At 41.5% G+C, this 21,374-nt stretch overlaps 1 long non-coding RNA gene across 1 annotated transcript; it reads left to right on the top strand.

Annotated features, from left to right (window-relative positions):
- Nucleotides 1–577: 577 nt before the first annotated feature.
- On the top strand, nucleotides 578–19,904 carry LOC131911529 (uncharacterized). Its single transcript, XR_009379387.1, has 4 exons — nucleotides 578–728; nucleotides 8,823–8,883; nucleotides 9,412–9,437; nucleotides 19,384–19,904. It is a non-coding gene; the product is annotated as an uncharacterized LOC131911529 (long non-coding RNA).
- The last annotated feature ends 1,470 nt before the right edge of the window (nucleotides 19,905–21,374 follow it).

Genomic DNA, 21,374 nt, shown 5'->3' with positions numbered 1-21,374 from the left:
GAAAGAAAACTGAAGAGTGATTGAGAGGGAGAGGAAACAAGAGAGAAGTAAGCCACAGACTGGAACAGGAAATTTTGGAAACCATACTCCTGCTAACAGACATATCCAGAGTAAATAAAAAAGTTCTCAAAATTTAGCAATAAGAAAATCCTAACATCCCAGCTTTTAGAAAATATGCAAACTTTTTGTACAGACATAAAGAAGAAACAAGCATGGGAAATTGAAACACAAAGACTCGAACACAATTGTTCATTAGGTGAATGCAGAGAGCATTGCAATGTGACCATAACCTGGAAGAGCTGAATTTAAAGGGACAGCAAGTAGGCAGAGTGCACTGGGTTCTCATTTGTTTTTACTGAGACTGAAAATTCTATAAGTGCCTTGGACGACAGTTTAGCAGTTTCTTAAAAACTTAAACATACTCCCCCTCATCAGAATTGCAAGGCTAGGATTTGCTTATAAAGAAGAAGCATTTTAGAATGTTCTTGGGATTTGTTTTAACCTGGAATGAAAGGCATGTAGATTCAGAATGACTGCCACAGAAGAAGTTTTATTCATGGTTTCCTAGCAACAAGAGGCATGGTATGCCATATACAAGGGTCACATGAAGAAGCATCAGGGACCATCAGGTGACAAAGAGCTGGAGAGGACAATGTGGTCAAGTGGTTAGTTCTCTGAAGTGGGAACTTGCCCTTGGATGCCTGGTATCTGGATCTGACCTGATTCAAGTATGTGGATAAATGCAGAAGCATAAGAACCAGATAAAAAGAAGCATTAGGAGGGATGGGCTTGGGACTGATTAGCATCCCATATGAAAACTCTGCTTCCAGAAGAGTCTTGATATCTCGGTATTGGCTAACTTTGAGAGAATCAGTCTCTTCAAGAATGATAAAACCTCAATGTCAAAGTATCAACCCCATATGGTTAGTATGGAAATCCTATGTCCATACAAAAACTTTGCATGAATATCCATATAGATTTTATTTGTAATAGACTGTGGAAAACAACCCAAATATAAATCAGACGACACAGAATGTGGTACAACTCTCCCTTATCTGTGGGATATTGGTTCTCAGATATCAACTGACACCCAGATTCTCAGATGCTTATGTCCCTTATGTACAATGGCATAGTGTATTGGTCAGACCTTTGGTTGCTGTGACAAACACCTGAGAAGTAGTTTAAAGTAGAGAAGTCTTGTTTTGGCTTACAGTTCCAGAGGATGTTTTATAGCCAGACCCTAAAGTTACTTCATCAGGGTATAGCAGTCCCTGGCCCAGTGTGAGGCCATAGAGCACCATTTTGGTAATCACCAAAGATAGCACATATCCAAGATTTCTGGGAAAGCAAACTGTACCAGGAGATAGTACTTGTGGGGTTTGGTTCCAGCTCAGGTACAGATTTGCTGTGTCACATCAGTCAGACCACTGAGTCCCCACACCTGTTTTCTTATGTGCCATATGACAGGATTAAGTTCTCTGAGTCTTTGCTACTTCTGATGAACTGGTCATATGACTCTGAGTAGTGAGTCCGGTCCCACGGCCTAGGGTTGTGTGGGTCTGTATGAGCAGCCCACATCCTTGAGAGTTGGATGAACTCTGATCAGGTCTCTAATGACTGTCCAGGGCAAGAAAGGAGATGAGGAACAGAGGCCCAGTGGTTGGTAGAGCACTGAATGTTGCATTTTCATCATTATTACAATAAAATACATACAACATAAAATTTACCGTTGTAACAATTATTTGTTTATTGAAAATAGTTTTTTCATATAATATATTCTGATTACATTTCCCCTCCCCCTATTTCTTCCATCTCTCTTCCCATCCAGATCCACAATCTATGTGTCTCTCCTTAAAAAAACAAATAGGCATCTAAGGAATAATAAGAAAATAAATATAATAAGAGAAAACAAAAACAAACAACTTTGAAGAGGACCAAACAAACTGAAGAAAAAGGAGGCAAAGACAAAGTGCAAGAAATACACATAGATGTAGAGACACACGTGTTTGCACACACAGGAATTCCATAGAAACACAAAACCAGAAGCCATACTGTATACACAAAGGGCCTGTAAGGTTACAAAGAGAATGCCCTGACTCAACATTATGAGACAAAGAACCTCCAAAGACACCCTGGGGTTTGTTGTGTTGGTCATCTACTCTCAAGCACATGGTTCAGCAGCACTGAATGCGTTCAGATTCTTGTGCATCTATCTTTGTCCTCCAGCTGCAGAATCTTTCCACACCTTCAGAAACTGAAACTCTAGATATGTTAAACATGAACTTGCCACTCCCTCCTCCCCAGCCGATGGTCACCACCCTTCTACTTTTCCTCTAGGAATTTGAGTACTTTATGTGGTGATATTTTAATTGTGCTGAAATGTGATTTTATTTGTATATTAATAAATAAAGTTTGCCTGGAGATCAGAGGTCATAGTGAGCCAGGAACAGAAGTCAGGTAGTTGTAGCCCATGCCCTTAATCCGAACACATGGCAGGCAGAGTCTCTGTGTGGTCAAGGACACAGCCAAGCACATGAGCCTTTAATCCCAGTACCAACCATAGAGACCTGGAGGTCTGTATAGACAGGCAGCGATGAGGAAGTCATGTGGCTGGGCTTACAGCCAATGAGAAGGCAGAACAGGAAAGCAATAAAAACACAAGTCACACATGAAGAAGCTCTCTCTGGGGAAGCGATGGCGGTGAGATGGTAAGATAAGGTAGCCATGGCTCTCTGATCTCTTTGGCTATCACCTCTGTATTTGGCTCTGTGTTACTAAGACTGTTTAGAAATTCATCTACAACTTTAGGTATTTCATATAAATTCCATCATCAACCAACATACTAAGCAATTTAATAGTATTTCCTTTAATCCTGCCAGTAAGCCAGGAAGTAGGGAATATCTTCAGGACAAAGCCGAAAAACTAAGCCCAAGCAGGAAGTTTTGTGTCACACCACTATGGAAGTCACTAGCCTACCACTGACACATAGGTCAGCTGCTTCCATAGCCCGGGTCCTTCTGTTCCTGTGGTCAGATAAAAATACATTTAATGAGATATGGCTGAGGTAGAGGTAGAGGGCTTACCTACCATGCAGCTTAGCTACCTAGCCCTGGCTTGATCCCTAGCACTGAAAACTTAAATAAGTCAGGAGAAGTTGGAGTCACACACAGGCCGGCGTAGCCCATTCAACTCTTAGCAGTCTTGATTAGATTATAAGGAGTCCCTTGAACCCGAATCTCTGCATTGTCTAGAAATTCTGTATGTGTGCACACGTGTGTGTTTGTTTTTATGACTTTAGTCCTAAAACCAAACTGAAATAAGATCGAGTTAGATATAGTGAATAAAGCTCTAAGTATGGAATGGAGAAGCATGGAAACATAGAATGTGTTTTCATTACTTCCAGTGTTTAGGGCTATGTGTTTCTAGAAAAATGAGGAGTAAGATTCCAGATACACAAGACTGTAAGTGGCATTCTTACCTCCAAAAGCATAAATGACTCCCTTCCTGACTGCTCTTTCAGCTGTTGGTGGATCCTAGGGGGTAGGAATTTGCAGCTCTCAATGTTGTATGAAAGGAAGTTGGCTTCCAAGACAGCTGTAGCCAATCTACTCGAGTGAACCAGACAGCCCCACAGCCAGACTTCATGGAAGAAAGAATAAACGACCCTGGAGGGGCAGACTGACTTATGGCCAACAGTTCAGGAATCAACAGTAGGCCTTGAAGCTCAGGAACCATGGATTTATGCCTAGCAGACTCTTCAGAATAAGCCTGCCTTGTGGACATGCAAAAGGGTTTTTTTTTTTTGTCATAATTGTCTTTAGATTTATTCTTAACTCCAGAGTGGGTGAATTTTGTTCCCTTTCTCCATTAGTCACTTGAGATTTATTTATACATTATTAAAGAATTTTGCTAGCATTCCACAATTTCTAGGAACAGTTTGCTTTTAATGAGAACTAAAATCTAAGACCTCCAAGTCTCCTTCCCTTGTTAAAAGATTTAGTGCTGGTTTGAAAATAAATCAATACCATCTTTCTTTACAGAGAGAACTTTGGATTTTTCTTAGGGACCAGAAAGGACAGACAGTAAAGTTTGTTTAGGTGTTGGACAATAGATGAAAAGTGTAATATGTTTGGCCTTAGAGAGAATTCTCTGCAGGACGTAAAGGGATTAGACATCTCATGGCACTGACAATCTTCACTCCTGAAGCTATCTTTGCCTCTGTGTGCTTCATGCTGGAGGGATAGAAAATGTTATTTCACAAAAGACAGTGTTTAGTAATTCATTAACTCAATTTGGACATATGGCAAATATTTTATGTACTGATTCACAGGGACATGTTTTTACGAGGCTGGGTTCTTAGGCAGTAAATGAAGAGGGAAGGAAACAGGACGGGATGGGCACCCATTCCCTATCTGGATATTCACAATATGGATTGCACCCACTACCATTTTCAACTGAAGCATTCATAGAAAACATGTACCAATTAGAGCTGGCTTTTAATAGACACCATCAGGATAAAACCATACACTAAAGGTTCACAGGTAGACAGAAAGACAAGTAGATAGACAGACAGACAGATAGATATTATTGCTCACATTAAGAACCAAACGATTCTGAGATGGTAGGAAACAAAAAGAAAGAGGAAAGGGGAAAAGGAAGAAAAAATTTCTAAGTAAACTGTTAGGTCTGTGGCCATGAGCCTCAGTTGTTTTGGTAATAGTAAAGATGTCTATTTAGACATTTGACCATGAAACTTAACAGCTGGGGTTAGTATGGCATTAATATGGGATTTGGAATTAGGTCAAATTCAAGTCTCAACATTGTCACTGCTAGTTGTATAACTGAGTTCACACACATCTCTTCTGGTCTGGAGTTCCCTAACCTATGAAATTAAAGGAATGGGTTAAATTCTTCTCCTGGGTCTGTTTTAAAGGGATATGGGATTTTTGTTTGTTTGTTCATTTCTAGATTAATGCACAGAGCCAGGAATACATAGCAAGAGACCCTCAGAGTTACACTCAGTACAACTGATGGAGGAATTTAAGAGGGAGAAAGGCAGACATGTTTGGTCATCAGATAAAGACAGCCAGCTTCTTCTAAACCTCCCTAAATTCTTATGCATCAATTCACACACACACACACACACACCCCTTGATTCTGTGGTACTCTGTGTGTATGTCCTTTCAGGGTCCTTGGGACACGCTGCCGCATCAGTCAAGTTACCTGACTGAAGACGTATGCTTGGTACATATTAGTGACCCAGTGGACCCGATGAAGGAACCCCACGAAAATCCCTTCTCCAAGTTTGAATTTAGACTCTTTTTCCTTCCTCCCCTTCCTTCCCCTCCCCTCCCCTTTCTTTAACCTGGGGTCTCTCTCTCTCTTTTTTTTTTTTTTTAGCCCAGGTTGGCCTGGAACTTACTATCTTCCTGTCTTCCCCTCTCAGGTGCTGGGACTGTAAGTGGCTGCCAGCACACCAGCTCTTCTTATTTTCAAGCCCCCAGTCTTATTATCCTTGATACAGATGTGGTAGCTTCTAATGCTAAGGTTTCATAGACAGTCGGTGAGACAAAATAGGTAAAACTCAGTCAGAGTAGCCTGGACTGCTGTGACATTATTGTAGTCGGTTTGGTAAGCTCCTCCTAAACAACTTCTGCCATCAAAAAGTAAACGAAGAATGCAATGAGGAAGTGTGACATCCTGCATTTAGTTCCAGCCAGTGACTCAGATGCATCTTGCTGCTTTGGTCATGGTTACCCTTCTGTACTCAGCTCCTGACACATGTGCCTGCCCCCCCCCAGCTTTCTCTTCTTGCAGCCCAGGCTGAACCCCTCTTCTCCTACCTTCTAAATCTCACCCTCAGGCTGATTTTATTCCTGGTTGCTTTGGAGAACATAGCTTTTCCATTCAGGTCTGAACTGGGATTTGCCAGGACTGCCTGCTTCAGCTCTGTCCCATCATTCGGCTGCTGAGAATAAAGCTATACAACCAGAAAGATACCTGGAGCCAGAGATGAAAGTAAGAGCCCATGAGTAGGGACCCCTCAGCCATGCCTGATACCGACATACACTTGGCCATTTTCTTGCTTAACCAATTGGTTGTCTTTAGCTCCTCTCCCTCTAAGCCATTAAAATTTTTTTCTAACCCTAGAAAGCAAGAGGCTAAAACTGAAGGAGTAACAGAAAGAGAGGAATAATTTCTAAAAGCACTGGGACTAAAAGATGGCTTTGAAACAGCCTTTCCCCTCTTGACTCCCTTGGGTAGCCAATGTTCTCCAGAATATCTAGAATATCACCAATCCCTGGAGATATGAGAGTAAGCCTTGACCACCCTTAAATCAATCCTTGGTGTTAGCACTTTCCAACATAGGAACACACTGAATAACAAAACCTTACTGCTGTCTACGAAATGCTTATAGATAGCTGAGAAAAATCCAGTTTCTTTCACATCCATTAAAAAATAAAAAAAATTTTCCATAATTTTTCTCTTATCTTCAGATGCTTCAAATGAACACACACAAAATTCAGTACCTGCTTTCTAAACAAACTGCTTCGATTTTTTGAAGTTAAAAAAAAATACTGCTTTTGAGGAGCAACTATGCCCTTCACAAGCTGCCGGTGGTATCAGATCATGCAAGCTATATTTCTGTAAAACCCAGGAAGCTTTAACTGTGATTCCAGGGGAAAAAGGAGTGAGACATTAAGAAGAGTCTGTGCAAAGCTCCGGGGTTCTCACTTAATACAGGACAAAGTTATCCATCTATAAAAACAGAAACCTTGGTGGAGTTTCTGTGAAACTATTTTAAAACAGTTAAACCTATTTTAACATACCCAGAATGAAGTAAAGTCTGAAGGCCAGATGATCATGTTATGGAAATAAAGACATATACCCAGATAAAAAATAGTTGATAGTGTTTCTCGGAGTGACTAAATATAAGCAAATGGGAAGATACTTTTAACTTTTTTTTTTAGCTTAAAAAAACAAAACCCCAAGCCTTTCTATTTAAATGTGAGGGATCAGCAGCAGAGGCAGCATTTCTGCAGTCCTGCACACGTGTTCTGTAAATCCCAGTTCAAACTTGTGCAAGAAAAAAATGTGAAATCTATTCATAGGAATGAATGCTGTCATTAAGAATGCAAAATAGTTTCAGAAATTTAAAGCCAAGAGGCAAAAGAAAAAAAAATCTCCTTGAGGGATAAATATTCCATATATGGTTTTTATGCAAAGGCAACTTATTTTTAGTAAATATGGGAAAAAATTCTGGAGCTCTTTAGGATTTATATACTCAAAAGTGACTGTTAATATTTAAAATAATATCCTTTTTTGGATAGTTTCACTTTGTAGCCCAAATTTTATATAAATATGATATATAACAACATATAATAACCTCCCCTCCCATTGCCCTTTTTGAGAGAGGGTCTCACTATGGAGGCCTGGCTGTCCTGAAACTTACTGTGTAGCCCAGGCTGCCCTTGAACTCACTGAGATCTGTAGGCTTCTGCTGCCCAAATGCTGGGGTTAAAGGCATGCGCTACCACTCCTGGCTTACATAGCCCTTTCCTACAGCCTTTTTCAGGGCTGGGGATGGAATTAGGGACTAAACCTTCTACTCTCCAAGTACTCCATCATTGCCATGCTACGTATTTTAAAACCAGAATTTGTCAATACACATATTAAGTTTAATAGCTTTTTTTTTTTTTTCATTTTCGAAAATACACAATCCAAAATAAAAACTGAAGTACAGGGCAGAAAGTTCCTTTTCAAATGAAAATGGTTTTGCTCACCACAGATCTCTGACGTATCGATAGTCATTTTTCTGCTGTTTAGACACAGCCCATCTGTAGGATAATGTCATCGCTAAAACTCAAATATATTAACTACACCCTTCAAATTATTCCCAGGGTGGATATTTCACAGTTAGGAGAGGTTCTCTATGCATCACCAGTACAAAGACTAGAAAATTTTCTTTCCCAACAATACAAAATACATTTAGGGAAATTGTGACAATATGCTCTTCACCCTTCCTCATCCCCATGAGGCTGCAGTGTAGCAGGAATCTTAAATGGTCGTATTAATAAAAACAAATCCAGAGCCAGGTATTGGGGTGAACGCTAAAAGAGCAGAGAAGCAGAACAAGCCACAGCTTTCTTACCTCGCCAATTCCTCAGCTGATCCTGTTTCTTCAAACTGGAAGCCTCTCAGTCCTCATTCCAAATGAATCTCAGCTGAACTGCTGCTCAAAAGCCTAAAAGCTTAACCAGCTCTAGTTCCTGGTCTTCACGCCTTATATACTTTTCTGCTTTCTGCCATCACTTCCTGAGATTAAAGGCTCACTTCCTGGGATTACAGGCATGAGTCACCATGCCTGGCTTTGAACTCCAGTGTGGCTTTGAACTCACAGAGATCCAGACGGATCTCTGCCTCCCAAGTGATAGGATTAAAGGTGTGTGCGCCATCATTTTCTGGCCTCTATATCTAGTGGCTGTTCTGTTCTCTGACCCCAGATAAGTTAATTAAGGCACACAATATTTTGGGGGAACACAATATCACCACACTGCAAAAAAATATGAAAATTTCAAACTATCCAAAGAAAGCGGGTGCGCTTCTCTCATCTCTAGGATAAAGGAGCAGCGTGCTTCACAGTCCTCAGCTGGAGAAGCTGTTACGTCTGCATCCCAGAACTACTAGGAGAGTAATGGACACTGAAAATCCTGGGGCCTCACCCAGACCAAGTTACTTGAATTTTGATTTGGAACCAGGATCTCTGAGGATGTATATACATTTGTCTTTTCTTTTCTAAAATTAGCTCCCTTTGGTTGCAGGTGAGTGAGAAAGTCCAGCAATTAGAGGCTCGTGCCACACAAGCCTGGGACGCGTGTACAGGTGGAACTCCTGGGACGCGTGTACAGGTGGAACTCCTGGGACCCGTGTACAGGTGGAACTCCTGGGACCCGTGTACAGGTGGGACTCCTGGGACCCGTGTACAGGTGGAACTCCTGGGACCCGTGTACAGGTGGAACTCCTGGGACCCGTGTACAGGTGGAACTCCTGGGACCCGTGTACAGGTGGGACTCCTGGGACCCGTGTACAGGTGGGACTCCTGGGACCCGTGTACAGGTGGAACTCCGGGGACCCGTGTACATACAGGTGGAACTCCTGGGACCCGTGTACAGGTGGAACTCCTGGGACCCGTGTACAGGTGGGACTCCTGGGACCCGTGTACAGGTGGGACTCCTGGGACCCGTGTACAGGTGGAACTCCTGGGACCCGTGTACAGGTGGAACTCCGGGGACCCGTGTACATACAGGTGGAACTCCTGGGACCCGTGTACAGGTGGAACTCCTGGGACCCGTGTACAGGTGGGACTCCTGGGACCCGTGTACAGGTGGGACTCCTGGGACCCGTGTACAGGTGGAACTCCTGGGACCCGTGTACAGGTGGAACTCCGGGGACCCGTGTACAGGTGGAACTGACTCGGCCGAGTTGTCCTCTGACTTCCAAGTGTGCACTGTTGCACCTGGGCTCCCAGTATTATGCAACAACAACAACAACAATAAATAATTAGAGCCCTACCTGGTTGCTAGATACACAGAAATTTCCAAGCAATAGCATGCAATCTTGAGGAGATCTACCCACATCTAGAGTGTGAGATATACTACGTGATTCCCAAGCACCTTTTTCTTTGATACATATGTTTTTGAAACAGAACCTCACTATGTAGTCATGGTTGGCTTAGAACTCACTGAGATCCTCCGGTCTCTGCCTCTGGAGAGCCCAGCTACATATTTGTTTTGGGACTTTTTTCCTTCCATTTTTGGGACCTGGGATTGGGGGCCATTTGGGAGGTAGGAAGTGGGTGATTCTGGACTATCCCCTCACAGCAGTGTTCAGCTGGCTAAGGTTGAATCTGTTGAATTTTCCTTGCTGGACATGTTAATCAGGGGTTTAATCAGATTGTATCCAGTTAAGGACTCAGTTCTCTTAGGACTGATGGTTTCTGTGGTGGGAAATGAAGTCAAGTTAACGTTTTGTTTGTTTTTCAAGACATGGTTTCTCTGTGTAGCCCTGACTATCCTGGAATTCCATCTGTAGACCTTGAACTCAGAGATCTGCCTGTCTCTGCCTCCCAAGTGCTGAGATTAAAGGTGTGAGTCACCACACCTGGCTCAGTTTTAAAAATGGAGACTTTTATAAAGCCCGATTTTCTTTACAGATTTTATAATTGGTTCATAAGTGAATATGGGCAACTTCTGGATTTTCTTCTAACTACCAAATACTTGGTGAGGTACTAAAAAAAAAAATACAGTCTTTCTAACAGAGGACCCAGATTCTTGTTTCTTCCTGCTATATGACCATGGGACAAACTGTGGACCATCTGTAACTTGAAAGAAGTAGAACCCCACCATGCTGGCACCTCAACTTTGGACTTCACAGCCACCAGAATTCTAAAACAAGAGAAATAAATTTCTATTGCTTATAAGCTACAAAGATAAATACAAATAAATAAAAAGAACTATTACAGGGATTATCTACTTGGCCCCCTGTACTACAAGCTGCAAAAATATATAAAGTAGGATTTCAGCTGATTATGACAAAGCTAATACCTGGAAGAAGCCAAGGGCCTTCCAGAGGTCAAGCTGAGGCTCAAGGAGCCTTGGTGATATTTGGCTTTTGATTATCAGCTGTTTCTTATGAGTTTCTTGTGTGTTACTGTAGCTTTTCCATCATTTATTGGGCACCATTTCCCCTCTACTAAAGGAATATTCAGTTAAACTTCTGCACTGACAGCTATGCACAGCCAGAAACCCAGTTCAAGCCTCCCTGTAATTATCGTCATTGGCAGCATTAGGCCAGGACCATCCCCGGAGGGATGAAAGTACCTTTTCAGAGATACCTCTGTATTCTCTAAGGACAGACTTAAGTATCCAAGGCCAAATGAAACAACACCTGTTTCCTAGGTCAGAAGGATAGCTTTATTTCTTGTGCAATTTAGGGTGAGACCCTCCTTCCTTACAGCCTTACTAATAGACTCCTAATGTCTTACCTAATCACTACTAGGAATGTAGATTGAGCAGATAAATTCCCTTCTTGATATACTAACCGATCATTGACCTCCTCCTTTACCATTCCCCTTTTGGGTTGTAAAAGAAAGCCTGGTGGTCACTGCCTGAGGAAAATTCCATAAGAATTCAAGTCTGATGACCTTGTTCTGTGAGAGGATTACTATTGCTTGGGTTTATAACTGGATTCCTGAGAGACTTAGAGAGAATAAGGAGACAGAGAAGAGAAAAGAGAATGGAAGAACTAGATGGGTAAGAACTGGAGAGGAATGAGCTGAGATGGGCAAGAACTAGATTGAAGGGCTAGAAGAGAGTACTAGAGGAACGAGATGGAAGACGAGGAAGAGCCAGATGGGGAAGAGCAAGATGAGGAAGAAGGAGATGAGAGAGGAGCTAAGATGGGAAAGAACAAAATGGATGAAAACTAGATGGGGCAGAAATAAGATGAGAGAATTAAGATAGAACTTAGAGGAAACAGCAGAAAAATGTAGAGAGAAATCAGGTAAGAATGGAGCTAGGCATGAGAGCAGAATAGGAGCTGTGTAGAGAGAGAACGGACTCAGAAGAATAAAATGTATGGACTAAGGAGTTTCATGTACATAGAGTCATTTCCTATCATCAAAGATGAATTATCAGCTGGTTGTAGATTCTTTTTCTGGACCACAGGAGGGGACTATTGAGGGGCTAGACTCCCAGAGTCTCAGTTACCCCTGGACAGCACATTTTTCCTAATTGAGCACTTGTAAGCAATCAACTTAAAGTAACCAAGCACAGTAGTAACCAACCCTCACTATGAGCAGATTCTCCTTTGCCAGTGAAATGCTCAGTGTTTTAGGAAGGAAGCAAAGCCAAACGCTGATTCCTCAGTTAATAGCTAATTTTTATTTAGGCTTTGCCTTTCTCAACTTGTTTTGTGATTACATTTTTATTTCAACTTTTAACTTTTGTATCAATAGCACTCTTTTGTCTGTTTTCCCCAAGCTTTGTACATAAATATATACACAGTGTTGGCAATGGTCTCAGAATGCAACTAATTGATCATGCATAAATCATGGGGCATTGTCTACTTTTATTTTTTAAATCACTATCTTTTTATTGATAAGGACTTTCTTATTGCTGTTGCTTTTGAGATAGGCTGACCTCCAGCTTGCTATTAGCATGAGATGACCTTGAACCTATGAACCTCCTGCCTCCATGTATCAGCAGGAGAGAGATGTGTTAATACTCTGGTAACACTTGTTACCAAGTCCAGTAACAGAATTTATCCAGGCAAATGCCCCATTATTAGCTTCATTTGGCAGTTAGACTGTAGAGACAAAGTAACTGTGATTGCCTACAGGGGGCGCTCTTAAATGACTGGGTCAGTATTTGACCTGAGGTCAGCTACATTCCAAAGTGTTGACTTTAATGTCTTATGTGAAGATAACAAGAAACCACAGGCATTTTTCTAGCAAAGCTAATTTTATCTGGTGATAAATATGTTAAACCACTAGTATTGTAATAAATAATAAAACACACACCAGCTTTATAGAAAACGAATGTTTCTTTTATAAAGACTGATTGCCAGACTAACTCTTATAAAAGAGGTATGTGTACTCGCTTCATTTTATAATGTAAGCATCTGACTACAGTTACACATTCAGTGTCTGAATGTGTCTACCAACAGGGTAAATCACAATGAATAGGACTCGGAAGAACACACTACATTATGCTTGACCAAGCTGCTTACACTTGCAATTCTGATTTCTGAGCAATCCGGACCTATTGGTGTAAACTGCTATAGATGGGTTGGAGGTTCAGCTGGGCGGTGGTGGCACACGCCATGCCATTAATGCCAGCACTTGGGAGGCAGAGGCAGGCTGATTTCTGTGAATTGGAGGCCAGCCTGGTCTACAGAGCAAGTTCCAGGACAGCAAGGGCTACACAGAAAAACCCTGTCTCCACCCGGCTCTAAAAAAGAAAGAAAAGAAAAGAAACAGGAAGCATATGCTCTTGGAATCAGATTATCAGATTTAGCATGTGTGGAGCCATGTTCGCCTTCTTTCTCTGTGCAGTTTCATGTGGAGCAATCTAAAATTTCCATCTCTGACTCACTACATCCAATTCCAAAGTATCCTTTGCTCTCTAGTGAAAACTCAAAGAAGATGGCAGTCACTGACTCACATAAGTTCCCTGTTTCCAAACCCACTGGGTCTGCTGGAAGTGACTCTGTCTAGGCTTGGAAAGCTGGGAAGAGAAGCAGGATATAGAAATTACAAAGAATCTGAGCAAGGAAAGAGAGCAGTGGAGCTGCTAGAAACAGCAGATTCACTGAGGACCTGGTACCCCAAAAGGGGACTAGGAGAACCTAAGGAAGAAGTAAGCGGAAAGCACCTAAAAATAGAAGCTTCGTAGGAAACTGCCCTGAAGATCCTGGAGTTGCTATTGTGTTCCAAATCCTGCCATATCAACTGGCGTCTGTAAAAAGGCATTGTTTTTAAAATACACTATGTCCTTCCTATCTGTTCACCAAGGACACTGGTTACACATCCTGCTCTAAGCAGGTGGTCCCTCATCAGCATCTCTTCGTTTCTTACTATAAAAAGTCACAATTGCATTGCTTCCTCTGTGGGAATTTACACTCACACGTTCCGTTCGTAACTATTGTATCTGTTCTCTTCCCGGCCAACGGTGGAAGCATGGAGACAGAGTAGCTGTGTGGTTTGTAAACATACTAAAATTCACACCCTCGCCTGGCAAGACGGCTCGGTAAGCAGAGGTGCTTGCTGCCAAACCTAATGACCTGAGTTAGGTCCCCAGGACCCATGTGGTAGAAGGAGAAAACTGACTTCTACAAAGCTGTCCCCTGCCCGACTTCCACAAGCTTGTTGTGATATTTACATGCCTTTACATATATGCATGTGCATACACAAAATGAATACAAGCAATAGGAGATTTTAAAACTAAAACAAAATGCACATCCTTTTGACCCTGGGTGGGACTCACCTGTATTAATTTTTCCTTAGTATCTTTTGCTTTAAAAAAAAACATGTATGTAAATATTTTCTTGATCGGTTTTCCTAATATTAATCCATTGAAGTCTTCTGAATTACTAAGTTGTCTTAGATGATTGGCAAAATGAGGATAAAGCTTTGAAAACTGAGCTCCTAACGTTGAAAAAAAAACACTTCAAAATTGAAGTGGATGAATATAAGCAAAAATTCTTTTTTTTGTTTTTGTTTTTGTTTTTGAAGACAGGGTTTCTCTGTGTAGCTTTGCACCTTTCCTGGAACTCACTCTGTAGACCAGGATGGCCTTGAACTCACAGAGATCCGCCTGCCTCTGCCTCCCGAGTGCTGGGATTAAAGACGTGCGCCACCACCGCCCGGCGCAAAAATTCTTTAAAAACAAATTTAATTCTACTTCTCTTCTTTACTGCTGGGCTCTTTTTATTCTCACACTAATATCTAGATTATATAGATTTTAAGTCCAATTTCACAGCTAATGAACATGTGTTTAGTTTTCATAATGCCATGTCAACCTTAAGTTGACTGAGAATCACTTGCCTGGTACTTGGCCTGCCCTTCCCAGGACTCCCCTCTAAAGAGTCTAGTAATTCTCTAAATTAGATGTTAGGCAACACAAGATCATGTTGTCCCGGACAGAGACATTTTGTCCGGAGTCAGCTTCAGCCTGCAAGATTTGTTGCCAGCATAGGTAGAGGGCAGGCATGTCAACAAGGGTGTCCTTGTCAGAAGCCATGGCTGAACCAGCCAAAGCCTGGTTCTTAGTGACACTAAACTGGGGCACTTTGGGAAGGCTAGTTGATGACTATGCTACAGCTGCAGGGTTAGCAGAAACAGAAGATAGCCGAGTCTCCAAATGGGGAGGCACAAGTCTGGGAGAAACGGACATGGGTTAGAAAGCCGGCAGATCCACAGCTGCTGGCAGCTGCATCCGGAGAGGCTGGGCTGCCTATGTGAGCATGATTTCCATGCTGTTACTGCTCTCCCCTCCAATTTCCTCTACTTTAAACTTCCTTCAGCCGGGGAGTTCTCCTTCCCAGTGTCTACCAGAGATAACCAGGGTACTGCTCATTGCGAGTGGTTCTATCTGACCTACTTTTTAATGGTGTAAGAAAACTGTTTCAGAACGATGAGGATTAATGTTTCCCCCTGTTACGGATCACTGCAATTTGGGTCTTTGGCACTGCTAACAAATTCCTTTCCTTTTCCTGATATATATTATGGCTTTTTAGTATCAAGAACAGCACTCAGACTTTTTAAAAGTAGCTGGTATAAAATCCAAAGGACGATGGTGATAGTCCTCAGTAATAATTCTTGTTCAAGTGATACCCTGGCATGCCAAGCTGGCTTCTTGTCAGATTCTCAAGTGTTTAAGGTTGACTGTCCCTTTCTGCCCTGCTGTCTGTATGAGAACAGCATCCATTGCCTTTGTTCATTTCATTCCTTGTATGGCTGTCCTGTGTGACCTCTGTTTCTGCTCTGTTTCTCCACTCAATACCACCTTAAGAACTCCGAGTCATCTAGTCCCCCCTAAACAGCCATAGGTAACTGATTCGTAATAGCTCTTCTCATGAAAAGTCTCCCAATTTATAAACTTAGCTTAAAATTCCATGTATCATTAACTCGCTAAGGTAAAACTGTTAAATAAAGCTTTGTATGAGGCAAGAGGTTTGGACTGGCCACCCAGCTCTGGACCCAACAGTTTGAAGTAATGAAGAGTTTCACTACTGACAGGGCACTTTCATGGGCTGTTACAGACTGCATAGCCAATGAACTAACGAAGCTATAGTCAACTCACTTCTTAAGACTTGTTTAGCTGACATGGGTTGACCAGACTGGAGTCGAGTGGTTTTTCAAACTGTTTCCCCATTTTCCTATTGATGTTGTCTGGTCTGAGCATTGGTTGCATTTCTCAGAGCTTGTTTTGGTTTGGGGAACTGCCCAGTTTTTAAGCTGTGGTTTTTGTTTTTTTTGCTTTTAGTTTTTCTTTGCTCAAATAAACTCTACTAAATGTAATTGCTGTGAGGATTTTTCCTTTTTAATAACCTTTGGTATGTTCAGAACAGCTTGAGAATGTGAATTTACTTTTTCAATTGTGAATTTTATGACCTCTAAACATATATTTGGTATCATTGCTTAAAACTTTAAAACAAAGTTTTCTTTTTAAAAAAATCTTTAAAAACTTTTAAAAAAGATTTAAGACATTTTAACTTTATGTGTATGGGTGTTTTGCCTGCATGTATATCTGTGTACAAGGTTTATGCCTGGTGCCCACAGAGGCCATAAGGGGGATTGCATCCCTTGGGACTGCAGTTACAGACTGTTGTGAGTCACCATGTGGGTGCTGGGAATTGAACCTGAGATTTCTGGAAGAGCACCCAGTCCTTTTAACCATTGAGTCATCTCTCTAGCCCCCTTTTATTTATTATTTATGTGTATGTGTAAATGCCTGTATGAGTTTACACATGCCACGTGTATGCAGGAGACTAGAGAAGACAGAAGTAGGTGTTGGATGGTCTGGAACTAGAGTTACAGACGGTTGTGAGCTGCAATGTAGGTGTTGGGAACTGAACCCAGGTCCTTTATAAGAGCAGGAAGTTCTCAACTGCTGAGCCATCTTTCCAACCCCTCTTTGCTGAAAATGTAATGTTCAGATTAAATGGCAATGTAAATATAAAGTAATTTTTAAAAGTGATTTTGAAGATTTAGCAGGAGGAAAGGAGCAGAGACTGTCTCATTAACACTCTTTATATTAATTATATGTGGGCTGAACTAATGTTTTTATATAGTAGTGTCTGGTTTGTTTGGGATCATGTGACCTATAAACAACTGATTCCCTGTACTTGAAAGACTAGAGTCCAACATCAGGAAACAGGGAGATCTGGTGTTCAGTGATAGCTTGCTTCCTGATTTATTGACGCTCTCCTTTTGTTGGATCCTTACATAGCAGAGGTGACAAGGCAGATCTCTGGGATCTCTTGTATAAGGGCACAAATCCCATCCATGAAGGCATTCCCATAACCTAATCATCCTTCAAAGGTCATACATCCCAATAACTTTATATTGGTGATTAAATTTTAAATCAAGGCATTCAGCCCAGAGCAACTGGGTCAAATAAATATATTATTGAAATTAGCATTACCTGTTTCTCTTTACCTTTTATTTCATTTTATTTATTTTTTATTTTTGTATCTATATGTATATGCCACATGGATGTAGGTACCCACAGATGCCAAAAGAAGATGTTGAATCCCCTGGAGTTGGAGCTACAGGAAGTTCTGAGCCACCCTATGTGGGTATTGGGAACCTTGAAAGAGGTTTTTCAATCAGTTCTGCTATACTAATATCTGTATATGAACAAAATGTGAAGTCTGCCCACTGGATAAATCACTGAGATGCTGAAGGGTCCCCTCTCTAGCTGCCTGGCTGAATAGATGTGTGCCTACTATTTCGCATATGAAGCTATAATTCATTAGTGAATGAGGTTACGTGTGATGCTGAGGTCCTATGGGTCAGTTATTCTGTGACTTAATCACACCTCAGATGACAGCTTATACATCTGATTATTACTTATATTAGCATGATTTTTTTTGCAGTTTAAATTATTTCTTTGTTGGTCAGGGGAAGGGAGTGCAATGTGCATGTAGAGGTCAGAGGACAATTTGTGGGAGTTGGTGCTCTTCTTCATTGGGTACCAGGGATCAAACTCATGTTGTCAGTCTTGGAGGCAAACATCTTTACCTGCTGAGTCATCTCACTGGCCCTGTTAACACAGTTTCTACAGGTTACTCAATTCCAAGTTTAAGCCAATCATAAGTGTATCTTATAAACACATGTAATAGTTCTGCAAGCTTGTAAGATGCATTTATGTTGATCTGACTCCTTCCAAGTGATCAAAGGCAGAGACTGGATACAATTATCACCCTGCTCTTTTTGACATCACGTTTGAGCAGCCCCAGATAATGTTAGCTACAGAACAGTGGCTGAAGGGCAGAAGCTCACAGCTGTTCCACCAGAGCCTGGCTCAGAATTCAGAAAAACACTTAGGAGTCATTAGCTGACCCTGCCTGACTTCAGTCATCTGAGGGTTGAGAAGAAATCAACACACTTTATCCAACTGGTGATGATGCCTGGCAAGGAGTTAGTCACCAGAAAGACACACAGAGAATTTCTGTGGAAAGGCACATCCCATTCAAACTCTAGAATTCCCACTGTGTTGCATGAGGTTGCCTGTGTATAGATAGGAGGTTTTGGAGGATAAAGGGATAGGGATGGGGGTCAACTTCTGTCTTTAAAGAAAGGAGATGACTTTCTGTCTTGACTCTGGATAGAAGACTTTGTTGACAAGGCTGCTGTGAGGCACATGAGGATGTTCCTAGCTAGGGGACTTGTTGGGTGGGAGGTCTTTGACTCAGGGTGGCTCAGCACTCATGGCCAGGACCAGCATTTATGCTCTAGGGATCATTCTGATTTCTTGGAAAACAAGCATATTCTTGGAAACATTTCTTGGAAAAGAATGGATTGGTTTCTTTGAGGGGATATTCATCCTTTGGGCATAGGATTTAAGTAAAAATTTAAAATCGTAAGTATTTCAATAAGATATTAACTTTAGATATATAGAGTAGAAAGAAAGTGAAAATGAATCTTTCCAGAGCAAATGGGTTAAAAAGAAAAAATTGAGGGAGAAGAGAAAGTTTATATCCCTGATTCCTTGGAGCTAAGAATTTCATCTTTTTGGAACTATTGAAAATGGTATTTAAAATATCTATTTACTACTACTTGGTGCCAGACACACACACACACACACACACACACACACACACACACACACACACATATGTTTGTGGACCATGTGCGTGTCTGATGCCCAAGGAGGCCAGAAGAGGACATTGGATCCCCTGGGACTGGCTTTATAGATTGTTGTAAGCCACTATGTAGGTCCTGGAAATTGATCCCAGGTCCTTTAAAGAGCAGCCCTTAACCACTGAGCTATCACTCTAGCCCTGTAGCCATGGCTTCTGAGTCCTAGCTTTGTAGCTTTGTCTTCTGTAATCTTGCTTAGTTCTAGGGTGGTTGTGTAGATTCTTTGGGACATTTTATTTTTATGTTTTTTTTATAATGTATTTGTGTGTGTCTGTGTCTGTGTCCATGTCCGTGTGTGTGTGTGTGTGTGTGTGTGTGTGTGTGTGTCTGTGTGTGTGTCTGTGTCTGTGTCTGAGGTCACATGCATGCCTTGGCCATGTGTGGAGGTCAGTGGATGACTTGCAGGTGTCAGTTCTGTCGACTAGCTTCTGAGGGTTTCTCTTGTTTCTATGCAGGTACATGTTCCAGGTCAGCTGACCTACGAGCTTCCGATCATTCTCCTGTCACAGTTTCCCATGTCATCACAGAAGTGCTGGAATTAAAGATCAGCACCACAGCATCTGGTATTTTATGTGTGTTTCTGGGGATAGAACTCAAGTCATCAGATTTGTGTGGCAAGCGGCCCACTGAGCCATCTCCCTAGCCTTGTTCCACCCAGGACTCTCAGTATTATCTAGAATGCAGCTGATGGGAGTGGACAGCACTGCCTTGCTCCTGATCTCAGGGGAAGGCTTCCAGTCATTCACTGTCAAGCAGTTAGTTGAAGGATGCTTGGAAATGCTGTCTATTGGTCTGAGAAGGTCTCCTTCTATTCCCAAACAGTGAGGAATGGACTGAATTTTGCCAAAACCTTCTCTGTATTATGCTTTGGGACTATGCGGTTTTCCTTTTATAGACTGTCAATATTGTAGAGTAATCTGACTTTCAAACACTGATCAATTCTGGAATTCTCAGAATAAAAACCACTATGTTGTAAGGCATTTGTCTCTTAAAATATATCACTGTGTTACATTTGCTATTATTTTATTGATAATTCTAATGTCTGTGTTTATGGAAGATATTATTTCTTTCATTGAACTACCTTTTTTAATAAATATTTATTTTTTATTTCATGTATTTCTTTTAAAATGTTATTTATTTATTTATTTTATGTGTATTATGCATTTTGTCTGCAAGTATGTCTGTGTATCACATATGTATCTGGTAGCTGTGCAGGTCAAAGACAGCCTCAGGTCATCTGGAACCTGAAGTACAGATGATTGTGAGCCACTATGTAGGTGCTAAGACTACAGTGTCCTCTGGTAGAGCAGACAGTGCTCTGATCCTCTAAGCCAGCTCTCCAGATCCCACAGTATTCTTTAATATCTGTGATTTCTGTCCTCTGGTGAGGGACTGTATACCTGGGTGCTTAGGGGCACTGACTGAACAGCATGAATAGTAAAGAATGAGCACACACAAAAGCCTTTGTTTCCCCTGGATTTGTTCAGGTATTTATTATGTTTACTATATATTATTTTTATCCTGGAAATTCCAGGATTGCTCAGTGTTTGAAAGTCAGATTATTCTACAATACTCACAGTCTATAAAAGGAAAACCACATAGTCCCAAAGCATAATTTATTAATAACATAATCATCTCACATTTGGAAAAAGATCCCAAATTATTAAGCAATTGCTTCACATCTTAGTGATCCATCAAGGAATAATTGCATGAGACCTACCACTTTTCCAAATAGCCTACCTGTCTTTTATAGCACGGTCACTTTGTAGTCTTGTTCTGCAGGACACATATGCTTATTCCTCTAGACAGTATCAAGCCTTCTTCCTGGGGGTTCTAAAAGCTGGCAGCCAAAAAGTTTCACTGCACTTGGATGATCAAAGGATCAGACTAGCTTCGGGCCAAGGAGCAGACAGGGTTGGTGGAACCAGTGACAGACGCAGCTGCCAATGGAAAGCCATGTCAGATCTGTCTCCGATATCATCCATGGACAAATTAGCATTATCCCACATCTTGCTCATCAAAGGTAAACTATACTTTGTCTTCTGGAACTTTCAGTCAGTGGTTAAATATTTGCCTGTGAAAGGTTGGTTGTCAAGCCAAGCAAAGTGGTATGCAGCTGTAATCCCACACTTTGGGAGACAGAGGCAAGGGAATTTTTTTTTTTTTGTATGCATTCGTGTGTTTGTATGTATGGGTAGGTGTGCCTGCACATATGTGCTGAAGTCAAAGGAGGGTGAACTTATTCCTTTGAGGCAAGCTCTCTCCCTGAACCTGGGGCCTATGTTCTCTCAGATAAGCTAGAAGTCACCAGGCGCCCCCCCCCGCCCCCGCCATCCTTCTATGTACATGTGCCTCCTAGCTGAGGTTATATATATTCACAAGACAATCGGCTTCTTATGTGAGTACTGGGACCCAAACTCCAGACCTAAGATTGCTCAGCAAGTGC

Source organism: Peromyscus eremicus, chromosome 5 (assembly GCF_949786415.1).
Source record: "Peromyscus eremicus chromosome 5, PerEre_H2_v1, whole genome shotgun sequence".
Taxonomy (NCBI): Eukaryota; Metazoa; Chordata; class Mammalia; order Rodentia; family Cricetidae; genus Peromyscus; species Peromyscus eremicus.
The sequence above is the reverse complement of the archived record's forward strand: the minus strand, read 5'-3'. Positions and strand labels throughout refer to the sequence as shown.